We start from the raw sequence: 13,124 nt of genomic DNA, 5'->3' as shown, positions 1-13,124 counted from the left end.
TGACTAGTTCTTGTTGAGCTCATGCATACAAGACAAGGCCAAGTCTTGACTGATTTGACCTGTAAAGATAAAGCAAACCACTTTTAGATTCAGATGGTGGATACCTATCAGACAGAAAAGAATAAGCCAAAGGTACCAGCTTCTCATAATCCTTGTCCAACACACCAAAAAGGGTGACACTGAAATAAAAGAGGCCAAGAAGTGAGATCTAGGCTGTGGCTAAGTGGGTTTATATTCTAGAACTCTAGTCTGAGCAATGTAGAGGAGTATGCAGAAAGCCCCATCCATACATCATCATAACCCAGGAAGCAATGAGAATCTGTCATGACAGCCACCAGAGAGATAAGGAGGAGAATGAGAGATGACTTCTGCTGTGGTTTTAGTGTTTGTGTGTGTGTGTGTGTGTGTGTGTCTGTGTCCCGCCCCCCCCCCCGCCCCCCCGCCCATTCCTATGTTGAAATCCTAATGCCCAATGTGATGATATTAGAAGGTAGGGCCTTTTGGAGTTTTTTAAGTTATGAGGGTAGTGATCTCACGAATGGGATTAGTATTTTATAAAGACTCCCAAGAGATGCCTAGTCCCTTTTATTATGTGAGGACACGATAAGTGTGCAACCCAGAAGAGAGCCCTCATCCCACCATGCTGGCACTTTGATCTTGGACTTCCAGCCTCTAGAACTGTGAGAAAAAAATTTCTGTTTTTATAAGCCACTCAGCCTGTGGTATTTTGTTTTAGCAGCCCAAATGGACTAATACAACCTCTTGACAGGTCCTCAGGCCCCTCTTATGTTCCTAAGCTGTGGCTTAGGCTTTGTCTCCATGGCCTGTTTGGATAAATACAGGGTCACTGGATCCTGCAACCCTGTACTTTGTCATATGATTGACACCTCCACACACAAATGATCACATTGCTTTTGACTGTCACTTACCTAGCTATTCTGCTTTCCGTTGTCCTGTCCCACCTGTCTGTAGCTCTGTTATATAATTAACTATCATGTGAATCAGTTGTTCTTGGGCCTTTTTTCTGTCTACCCTACTCTTTATATTCAACCTACAGTTGTAGATGTCATCTGTTTGAGAATTCTAGGTCAGGTTGTCTTTGATACATCCAGAGCGCTGGAATTCTGCAAACATTGTGTCATTGTAGACAGGTATGTGTGTGTGTTTTAAATTGTGGTAAATCTACATAATATAAAATTGACTGTTTTAAGTGTACAGATTAGAGCCATTAGGCATATTCACACTGTTGTGCAGCCATCACTACCATCTATCTACATCTACAAAACTTTTCCAACTTCCCAAACTGAAATTCTGTACTTACTAATTAATAATTCCCCATTCTCTGCTCCACCAGCCTCTGACAACCACTTTTCTGCTTTTTATCTCTATGGATTAGACTAGGTAATGCATAGGTAAGTGAAATCATACAATATTTGTTTTTTGTGTAGCTTATTTCACATAGCATAATGTCTTCAGGGTTCATCTATGTCAGGGGTCCCCAGTTCCTGGGCTGTGGTACCAATTGGTCTGTGGTCTGTTAGGAACTGGGTCACACAATGGGAGGTGAGTGGCAGGCGAGTCAGCAAAGCTTCATCTGTGTTTGCAGCCACTCCCCAGTGCTAGCATCACCACCTCAGCTCCACCTGAGATCATCAGGCATTAGATTCTCATAGGAGCACCTCCTTGGTGCCAAAAACGTTGGGAACTGCTGATCTATGTTATAGCATTTAGCAGAATTTCATTTCATTTTAGGGTTGAATAATATTCCATTGTATGTTTATACCACATTTTGTTTATCCATTCATCTATTGATGTACAGTTGGGTTCCTTCCATGTATTTGCTGTTGTTAGTAACGCCGCTACGAATATTGGTGTATAAACATCTGTTTGAGTCCTTACTTTTAGTTCTTTTGGGTATATAGCCAGAAGTGGGATTACTGGAAGGATGGTTGTCTTTTGAAACTTAATTTTTGGGGAATCTGTGTTGTCGCATGATCTTAAATATGACGTGAATAAAATTACCGAAGAAGCTACATTGCCATGTCGTATTTCCCTTATGAAGCCAAAATGATTGACTTTATTTTTAAAGGCAATATTTGTTTCCTTCCTTGATTACATAAACAATATATTTGTTATAGAAAATTTAGCAAAAGCATGTAGAAAAAAATTGCCTATACTTCCAACATGCAGAGAGAGCAATGCTTGTTTTTAATATTTTACATTCATTTTTTATTAATATGAACATAAACAAGAGTACCCTGTTAGTATGGTTAGATATATATAATGTATACCTTTAAAAAATTAAAAAACATGTCTCTGTATCAGAATGTAAGCTAATGTGGCAGATAATTACCTAAATACAGGTATTTATACATCCATTTGTTCACCGATTCATTTTCTCTCAGAATATATGTATTTATATACATACATGTGTTTGTATATTTCTTACATAGTAGGGATCATGCTATAACTATGACTGTAATTTTCTTTTCCTCTTATTAATAAAATTAATACTTCTAAATAATCTAACTTGATTGTTACTTACTGTAGGTTAAAAGGTATATCAGTTCTATAATTTATTTAATCATGACAGTACAATTAATTATACTGCCCTTAATTGAGTCCTTAGATTTAAGTTTTTTTTCTTTTAGGTTTTTCCTTTTTTTTTTTTACTTTCATAAATAAAAATATTTTGTTGTGGGATGTCTTTGGAGGTAATTTCCTTAGAATAGATTTCTAAAAGTCAACTTTTTGAGACAAAGGGATGAAACTTTTGATACATGTTAAGTAGGCAGGAATTAAAAAAATTCTGGATGTTATATTTCAGATAGATGTGAGTAACTTGTAATATAGATTTGAGAATTATTCTGCTCTCTGAAATCTTCATTAATTCACTAAAAAAAATTTAGCATCTACTGAAAACCACAATATTATGTTAAGTACTACATAGGTATTACACAGATATACAAGACATGGCCTCTGACTGCTAGATAAGTAAATTCTAATTGCGAAGATGAGAAGTATACACATTGTCATTTAAGGCAGCATGAGATAAGTACCATGTTAATGGTTATAAAGCAGGTGATGAAATCAAACCAAAAAGAGAATGTGCGGTCAGATGTCTGAGGTGGAAGAGGTGGCTTTTGGCCTGAGTTAATCTGGGATGGTTTTATGGATTAGATGGGTGAGTAGTTCTTGTGAATAGAACATTGAGAGCTTTTCAGGCAAAGGGAGAGTGACAGAAGGAAAGGCTTAGAGGTGGGAAGGTACAAGATTTATTTGGATTGTGGTGAATGGAATCAGTTTGTGTAGAAAAGAAGGCTAGAATAATAGTCTGGACAAGTCTTGGCCTATTGCAGCCAAATGAGGTTGTGTGATGTAGGGCTCTGAATGCCAAGATAAGGAGTGTCAGGTTTGGGGGTAATAGGATTGCCTGATCAGGAAGGTTAATTTGTTGAAGATTTGGAAACTAGATGGGACTGGGAAAAGACTGGAGCCAGTGGAAACAGTTGCATACATTCAGCTGGGAAGTCTGGGGATAGTCAGATTGGAGAGGAAATTATAGAAGCCAACCTGCTGTGCCACACTCCCCTCCCCCTACTCAACTTCACGAATATACTGAGACTGTCACTCAGAGCAAAGGCTTTTAAAAGGCTTTGTGTTCCCCGCCCACCTGAAACTGAGTAGTTACGAAATCACTGTTGAAAGAATGAGTGAAGTAGCAATATTATTTTGTGCCTGAAGGTGTAGGAGTGAGGGAGGATTCCATTTCCAGTTGACCCCGAGTCTTTGGAGCCTGAATGAATGCTATGTTAGAGAATAGAAATTGGAGAAATGAGGACGAAGAATTGGCTCTGATGAGAGAGAGGGTAAAATTTTGAGGTGTAGAAAGTTACAATATTTCTCGATATTAAGTGATAATTTTTCCAAAATTCATTTTAATATATTTCTGTAAAGAATGTAATTTTACTGTTAAGAATGTAATTTTCTAGTAATGTGAAATGATCTAAATGTTCTCATCTTCAGATTGGTGTCAAAGAAATGATGGAAGGATTCAGATTTTCAGTCAGTTTTCTTGATGAGAATGTGTGTTTACAGCAACTCTCAGTGTTTTGGGATCCTTTTATCTTATTCCTCATAAGACTTCTGGTCCTTTAGCCCTTTCACGCATAATTCACCATCCATCTGAAGACAAAAAGCAAGCGGGGTGAAATTCAAGTACTCAGATTTAATGAGAGGTTTTTTTTTTTTTTTTTGATTATTCTTTCAAGTTATTCAAGCTAGCATTGTTCTACATCAAAATCAATGACAGAAAGTTGACTGAATTTTACAGTTTCTTTGTCCCACATGTAATTAGACATATCAAAAGTTTGCTTTCCGACCACTAGATAACATTTTTAAATTGATTCAAAATAATCTTATGCATTTAACTAATTTCAGAATATGTTGTGGTGGAAAGGTAAGATATACCATTAGGATGATCTATGAGTATATGTGCATAGTAGTATAAAATATTAAGAGAAGACATATTTCTAAAGAGTTTTTAATTTTTATGTGTAAGTCAGGTTTAATAGGAACATTACCTACATTGGCATGCTTATCAGGCATTTCACTTCTGTGAATTGTATGTTTTTATACATAATTTTTTCCAGCTACTGTTTTAGTATTTTTTTGTTTTTAAAAATTTGTGTTCTTTATAGATTAGTCTGTTAACTCTTACAATTATTGCAGTTTCAAAAATCATCATCTTTTACAAATTGAGGTGTTTACCAAAACAAGGACTGTATAAATCTTATTTGGGGAATGATTTTTAATGAGAATTGGACCCTTATTGGCAAAGTATGGAAATTTTATATTGTGAGTTCTCCTAGTGCTCTTTTAAGTCTATGCTTTTGAAACTCGCTAATTAGGATATGCTTAATAATCAGTCAACTTAAATTTGCATCATGTTGAACTTTGGACATTAGTGGAAAGATGGAAGATGGAAAATTTCAAGTGCAGGTGAAATGTTTTTATAACTGGGCTTTTGTACTTACCAGTTCTATCTCAAACTTACCTGGTAATGTTTATTGAACAGGTAAGGTTTATGGAGTATAAATAAGATAGGTTATCTTTCCTGGAGAACATTGATTATCTTTCCTGGAGGACATTTGAAATTGAAAGCAAGAGTAACACAAATTTGACATTCAGCTATATATACACACATATTAATGTTTAACTTGTTTTCATGGCATAAAGTAGCAAAGAGGGGTTACCTTTTTTACTGTAGCCTTAGCATCGTTAAGTGAAAGCAAAACCTAGATTTATTTCTTCTATGCTTAGTAATATCAGAAGACATTTGTGCTTCCTACTATCAGTTGAAAAAATGCTGAACTTAAAAAGTAAAAAGCCACAGAATAAATAACCAGAGCTAAAATTCTTCCTCATTTGTATGTTATTGTCAAGATAACCTGCTATTGATTTACCTGTTGCAAATTGATATGTTTTCATGATTTGAGGTTGTCAGTTCTCTTTTGCTCCTATTAGTCTTTGCATACTTAGAAATTGCCAATTTAGTATACTATTAGGTAAAAAGAAAATGATTATTAATTAAATCAAACCTTTATTTAAAAGTATTTTACCAAGGTTAGTTTCTCAGTTTTGGAAATTGTAGTATGGCTATATAGGGGAAGCTGGATGAAAGATGCATGAGAACTCTCTGAAGTATTTTTACAATTCTTCTGTAATGTCAAAATTATTTCAAAATAAGGAGTTAAAATGATCAGACTAGTTTATCAGCTATGAAACTATTAGTGCATTAGAAAACCAGATAGAATAGGGAATGGGCAGAGATTCTCTTCTATTTGGCTGGCTGAATTCCTTATTCATGTTCATTAAACTGAAGACATTGAGAGTTGATACATCTCATAAGGATGAAGATGCTGTGTTAGAGTGTGTTTAGTGAATGCAGAATTGTTCTTTCTGTGTTAACTGTCTGTATCTGTAGGTAACATGCACAGATACCAATTTGCATGTATACCTGCACTAAGTGCATCTCAAGAGAGGATACTGGCTTTCTAAAAATATTACAGAATTTCATTTTAGCTCATTACCTATTTTATTTTATTTTTTGATGGAATAGTGGCAATAATTTGTATTTTGAGAATTAGATTCTTTTATTTCGTAAAAAGCAGCATGTGATTTGGGGCTTCATATGTATGTTGAGTGATCACTTTAATAGTGACGTGGATCTAAATTTAAGAAATGAGATTTCTTTTTGAAATAACTGGCTTTGAATTCATTTCTAAAGAATAGCACAGAAGTTTATGCAGTGGCCATATCACTTTGCTAAGTTTAACATTGTAGATTTCAGCTTAAGCTATGCTATAGCTTAGTGTGGACACTAACCTGGAGGCTTGGGCTGCACTTGTATTATTTATTAGTTAAAACCCATTTTATCCTCTTTGAGACTACCGTTTTCATTCTAGGATAGTGCTGTCTGATAGAGGTTTCTGTGATTATGAAAATGTTCCATATCTGTGCTGTCCAGTATGGTAGTCACCAGCCGTATATGGCTGTTGAGCACTTGCAATGTGGTTAATGAGACTGAAGAACTGAATTTTAAATTTTATTTAATTTTAAATAATTTAAATGTAGATAACCACATATGGTTAGTGGCTACTGTTATTGGACAGCACAGATCTAGGGCTGCCATTGCTAGTTCCCTTGATTGATCTACCTTGAATGTTTTTTTAAGTGTAAAAGAAGGAAATGGACACCCATTCAGAGGGTAATCGAATTGTCCATTGTTCAGTATAAAATCTTCATTACAGCAACATGGGAACAATGTTGCCATGTTGATTCTTTGCTCTTAGGGTTACCTTATGTGAGAAGTACCTTTTGGGTACTATTTTAAAATGTAATTTTTTTTCACATAAGTTTTCCATGTTAATAAACATACTTCTGTCTCATTTTTAATCACTATTGTAGTAGTCTGTTTTATGGCTCCGTCATCATTTACTTACACAATCTATTTATCCTTTTTTAATATTACATACAATTCTTAGAAGGCCAATCATGTACATATATTTTGAGAGTATATCTTTGCTTTGTTCTTTAGGAAGTTTCTAAGATTATAATTTACAAGTCAAAAAGTACATATATATTTAGAATTTTGTTTAATATATGCTAAAGTACCCCCTGCTTCCCTCTCTTCCCAGGTTTTGTGAGTTTACCTTCTAAATTGGCATTTGTGAAAGTTTATCAGAGTGAGAAATGTTTTAGAGGTTGTATGCTTATACAAAAGTAGCACCTGCACATTCATAAATCTTTTGTCTATTCTGCTCTGTTCAGGGCAAAAATAAAGTGACCCTGAATATGGTGTATTTGACATTGGGGATGATGTCTTAAAGGTGCCTCCATGGAGTGGGGTTGAGGCTCATTTGGCACGTCTCTTGGGAGCTCTCTCCAACATTTTCTCTGCCTGTGGTTTTGCACATACTGCCTGTTGTGTTACTTAATAGAGAAACCCGGTTCCTGGGACTGCAAGTCTGGAGCCCTTCAGCTCTCTCTTCATGGGCTGAGGAACAGGGGTTGCTGTGTTCTTGCCCTGGGCATCAGTGCTGCTGGCCTCTGACACTGAAGGCCCCGTCTAAGCACAGTGGTGTGTTGTTCACAAGGGCAGGTGATCTGCTGGATTTAGGCATCTCTCTGTGGTCAGTGCTTGCAGTCTGACATTGAGAATAGGTACTTATTTTACATTTGGGACAAAAGGGAGGCTTTTTTTCTTTCATACTTTTGTTAGAATGCTAGTTTTGAGAAAAGTCTCAAGTTCAGAGACTTCTCAAAAGAAAGTGGCCTGCAGTTATTTAATTTTATTATTTTTAAAAACAATTTTTTTAGAGCAATTTTAGGTCTACACAAAATTGAAAGTACAGTTTCTCATGTACCTCTTGCCCTCACACATATAGAGCCTTCCCTGTTATCAACATCCCCCGCCAAGGAGGCAAGATCCCCAGACTTTAGAATAGATGGTGAAAGGGTTTTGCTTTCAACAAATACTGAACATGTACAATATGTAGTGCAGTATATGGATGAGAATCACAGTACTTGCTTATCAGAGAATGGAGAATTATGTGGGAAACAAGATATACAAAGAAAAATTACAAAACCAGAAATATTTATTAACTATATAAGAAAGTGTGGAAGAGGCAAATAGATTAATGTTTAATTGAGTACTTGATGAGTGCTTAGCACTGTACCATGCTTAAGTCCATTACTGAGTTAATAGAGCCATAGAAGAATGTTGGGCACCACTGGAAGTGTCATGAGTGGTGTAGGCCACATGACCCATGTTGGAGGAGAAGGACCATGGGCAGAATGAGTAGGAGAGGGAGGGCTTGAGCTGAACCTTGGAGCCTAAGTGGAATTTTGATGAAGAGGAGAGGATAAGAATTCCAGGCACGGAGTGTGGTATGAATAAGGCTTGCCTCTCAGTTTTTTGAGGCAAAGGCCAAGTTCATCTTGTTTACCATAGGATCCTAGTCTTCTAGCACAGTGCAGGTACTAGTAGATGCTCAACAAATAGTAAGTGACATGTAGTAGGCATTCAGAAACTATTTCTTAGTTGAATTTGAAGTATTTTAGAGAGTAATTCTGGCTTATGGAAAGGTTCATGTAGGAGTGAAGAGAGGACTGGAGAAGTGACTTAGGCCATGTGGAAGGCTAAGAGTTTTGAGCTGCTTTCTTAGGCAATGAGGAAGGTTTCTCAGAAAGGTGATGATCTGATTAAGTTAGAGTTTTTAGGTGCTTTTTTGGGTATTAGTAGCATGTAGCATATATTTGAGGGAGTGGTAAAAAGTAGGGAAATCAGAATTTCTACCTGGAAGACAAGAGATATTTCCCAGTGTCATTGGCTTAACCCTTAAAGTTATCATTGAAAGGCAAGGGCCCAGGGCTGAGCCTGAGCCTGGTTGTTCAACTTTCTTTAGCCTTAATTTTATTTTCTGTAAAATGGGATAATAAGAATATCTACTTCATAGGATTGTTTTGGGAAGAAAATGAAATAAAAAGATAAAGGGCTTGGTACAAAATAAGTACTCAGTAAATATTAGTTATTAATAATGTTACTAATAAAGGTCATTGTGTGTGTGTGTGTGTGTGTGTGTGTGTGTGTGTGTGTGTGTGAAATGGGCTCAAGTCTCATGGATTTTATGGAATAAGGCAGACACTTTAAAACATGGGACAGTTTCCACATCTCCCAAATGCAATTCGGAAAGAGTTGGCATCCAGAGGTAGCCTCTTCAACTAAAGTCACATGGTTGGAATGCATCTTCCCTTTTCCCTTGGAGCACTGTAGTCTGGAGATGGGCAGGGTTGTCAGGGCACGCCTGTGTAAACGTAGCTCTTTTCCTTGGACGTCACAGGTCTGCAGTTTGAAAGTGATTTTCCTCAACCAGAACAAAGCATGTTTTAATTACCAGACATAAAAGATTTTTTTAACAAAACCTACTCAGGAGACCTCAGATTTTACCCAGTCTCTCAAGTAATGAAGTACAAAAAGTAGTCACACACATATCCCCCGTCTCTCATACTCCTTTTAAAAACTTTGGAGTACAGATGCTGGTTTAAAATGCTTGGTTAATACTTAGACAGAAGGCCATTAACTATCTACCCAAGGAAATAGGTAAGATTATCATAAAAGTGCTTTAGGTGCACATGCTAAAGAGACTCTTGATAGTAAGAAAGGATGGAATCTGGAATTGATTAGAAATGAGTCTATGGAGTCTTTTTGCCTAGAGATCATTACAACAGAGATGAGAACTGCTTATTTGAGAAGGCAGCTCTGTAGTGAAAAACAGTCTTTAGCTTCATGACCTTGGGTAAGTCTTGTACATTTTCTGGGCTTTAGGTTTTTAACCTCATCTCTGTGATTGATTTGTAGACCGTGTCCCAGTAATTTTCATTTACAGACATTGCCACCAAAATGGAATAATCATAGTCTTTTCCTAAATTGCAAAAAAAAAAAAAAAAAAAAAAAAGAAGAAAAAAGATCTTAGAGTTGATAAACTTTTCTTTGTTCTGAGTTTTACATAAAATTCTTCAACTTTTTTGCTTCTCTTCATCTACTGCCAAATGTTCATATACATATATGTACTTGTTATTTTCACAGATGTGGTGGACCGTGGTTGTCATTTCATGCTCTTCAGCTGTCATAGGCATATCTCTGCTAGTAAAACCATTCTCAGTTTTGCGGTTGAACTGTCCACATCCTCATTTCATGGTGTTTTTGGAATGCTTACCACAGCCTGGTTCTCTGTGTCAGAGAGGCCTGCTGTGGGCATGAGGAGTACCCTTCTGAGTTGGGGTTAAAGAGGATTTTTGATGGAAAGGGTTTCATAATCATGGATTTAAGATCCTCAGAGGGGCCTTGGGGATCATCTTACTTGAGTCTCTGTAACCAAGGTTGCAAGGCTGGTGAAAGGCTAATAAGCTGGGCTGAGGGAGCAGATCTCCACACTCTAAGCTGGTGTACTTTTTACTACTGAATTCTTAGATTTTCTCATGTTTAAGTTTCATAATCGTTCAGTGTTCTTTACTTCTCTGGTATATAGGAAGGAGCAACAATAGCCTGCCTGTTATCTTGAGGAACTTTCTGTGGCTCAAACATCATGGAAATCTATCTAGCATGTTTCATGGAAGTAGTTCACTGCCAAACATATAAAAAGCAGTCTGGACTAATAAGATTTCAGACAGAAACGACCTTGCCAAATACTGTGGACAAGATTAGTTAAGAGTATATGAGGTGCTGATGACTGTGTCGGTGGGATAGAGCGACAGAGCAGGACGAGTGATCCTTGACAGATATACTGCCTGTGACCTTGGACTCAGTTTCATACCACCAGAGGCATCAGCCAGACTATTAAGGGTACATTGTTTGGTTTCAGGGGTAGGTTTGTTGTTAATCACATTTGCAAAGTTAAGGGTAAAAGGCTCAACGGAGTTTAGGGAAGTTTTAGTCTCTGGGAAAACTTTGTACAGAACCACTTCTGTAACTCCTGATTCTTGCTTTCAGAAAACACACAAGAAATTTCAGTCAATTCTTTACAGAAAGAGTTATGAATATTTAAGTCAAGAGAACAAGTTCTTGGCTTAATATACCCTCTTGAGAAAATTGATCCATTGGGCTTTCCCCTCTTAAGTTTATCTTGCCTGAAATTTTCACAGAATTTTTGTTAGTGTGCTGAACCAATACTTAGGTGAGCTAATGATAGATAAAAATTTGCAGTTGATTTAAGGAGAAGCTCATAGTCCCATAGAATCTATGCATATGATTTTTCCTGGAGCATTTAAAACAAAAAAAATACGCCAGGTAAAGGTACAATAGAATTTCTAAACAAACAGCCATGAAATTGTCTGAATTTTGCTTTTTTCATCATTCTAGCATTTTTGTATATATGGGCATGCATATCTGCCCATAAATTTAGATAGTGTTTTAAGAAAAAAGTGTAAGTAATTTCTGAGACTCCTGGTGGTCTTTTATCTGTATATCCTCCATTCCCTTTTGGTTCTATCTTTGAAAAACACCTTCTGGAATTTTAAGTATAATGTGACTCTCTATGGTACAATAAACATATACTTGACACTTAAAAAATTTCAATTTGCAATTGAAATATATCTCTGATATTAAGCCTACTAATGTGTAATTGAATATTCTGCTTCTGCACATTATCACATGTGCGTATTTCATAATAGGACCTCAGACAAACCAATATTTTTATTAGATTAGAGGTGACCAAATATTTTAATAAAGGACGTTTGAATTCTGACGTGTGTAGCTCTCAACTCTGCAGAACACTCTTTAGAACTTTTACAAGTATGAACTATATGCTTAACTGCCTCAGAATTACCTGGATGGCTATTTGAAAATACATATTTTTAAATCGGAACTTGCAGGGGTTCACTGGGGAACATGCATTTTTAGTAAGTTGCCCAGGTGATTTGCCCTAAAGCCTTAGCTCATACAGATCTCACAACCACCACAGGATTTCACTGGTGAGGGTATAGCTCAGTGAGGGGATGTGAATTTTGTCTGTTACCCCACACATATTCTTTGGACATTTATGTATATTTGCTGTGTGCCTGGAAGTGGAGTGGATATGAAGCATACATTGAACATTGTAATTATAAACTTAGCTAATTATAGACCTTGGATAATAATGATTAGGAATCTTCTGCTGTTTTTATTGCTGTGCAGTTATTCCAGAGACATGGCCAGATAATGTCAAGTACTTCATACTTTCCCTATTACAAGATTTTTCCTTTGCTCAACTATTTCCTCTCTAATCTTGAGTAGAAGCTCTTAAACACTGTTCATTGTTGATTCACTTTCTTGTCTATGAAGTTAAAAAAAAAAAAAAAAGCCTGAATTCTTTTCCTGTCTTCCCTGTATTACCTATGCATCTCTTCAAAGCAGGAACTGTATATGAATGATGTTGGTAATAGGACTGCCCAGGTCAGTACGGGGTTACAGGAGGAACATGATACTTGGTTAGTGACTGGCTGATTGATGAGAGGAGACCTGAGCAGCTAACACTTGTTTATTCAACCCAGACACACAAATCTCCCTTTCCTTCCTATTTACACACTAGTTCCTGCCTTTATTTCCGAGGGCTGGACTAACTGGTCTTGCCTCCATCTCTGCTTTTAGATCCATCCTTCACAGCCTTGTCAGGCTGACCTTCTGCAAACACTACTTTGAACAAGTCCTTCCTCCTCAGTGACTTTTACGGACCCGCCCTGGCTTGTGAGGCCTTCCACAATCTCACTTCTACCTGCCTTTCTAAACGGCTCAAGCCAACTATGTACCAGTGGATGACAGCTGTTTTCAATTTCCCCACAGTTTTAAATGTGGGGCTCAAGCTTAGGACGCTCAGGACAGTAATTATTCTAGAGATGTAATTATTCCCATGGCACTGGCAGTTGGAACACAGGGTGGAGGCCAAGGACAGGACTTGGGAATGCAGTACCTGTGTGGAGAAGGATCAGGAGATTTGCAGCAAAATAGATAACGATGGTGAGTTAGGACAGGAAGCAGGAGAAGCAGCTGCAAAAGTCAAAGGTAGAAAGAGCTTTAAGATGAAGAG

At 36.9% G+C, this 13,124-nt stretch overlaps 1 protein-coding gene across 4 annotated transcripts in view; it reads left to right on the top strand.

Moving 5' to 3' along the window:
- Positions 1-13,124, top strand: part of CCNY (cyclin Y) — a 195,861-nt gene that overhangs the window by 18,776 nt on the left and 163,961 nt on the right. The gene's annotated exons all lie outside the window — the stretch shown is intronic.

This window comes from Rousettus aegyptiacus, unplaced genomic scaffold (assembly GCF_014176215.1).
Source record: "Rousettus aegyptiacus isolate mRouAeg1 unplaced genomic scaffold, mRouAeg1.p scaffold_m13_p_10, whole genome shotgun sequence".
Classification (NCBI taxonomy): domain Eukaryota; kingdom Metazoa; phylum Chordata; class Mammalia; order Chiroptera; family Pteropodidae; genus Rousettus; species Rousettus aegyptiacus.
This window is presented reverse-complemented; position numbering and strand designations above follow the sequence as displayed.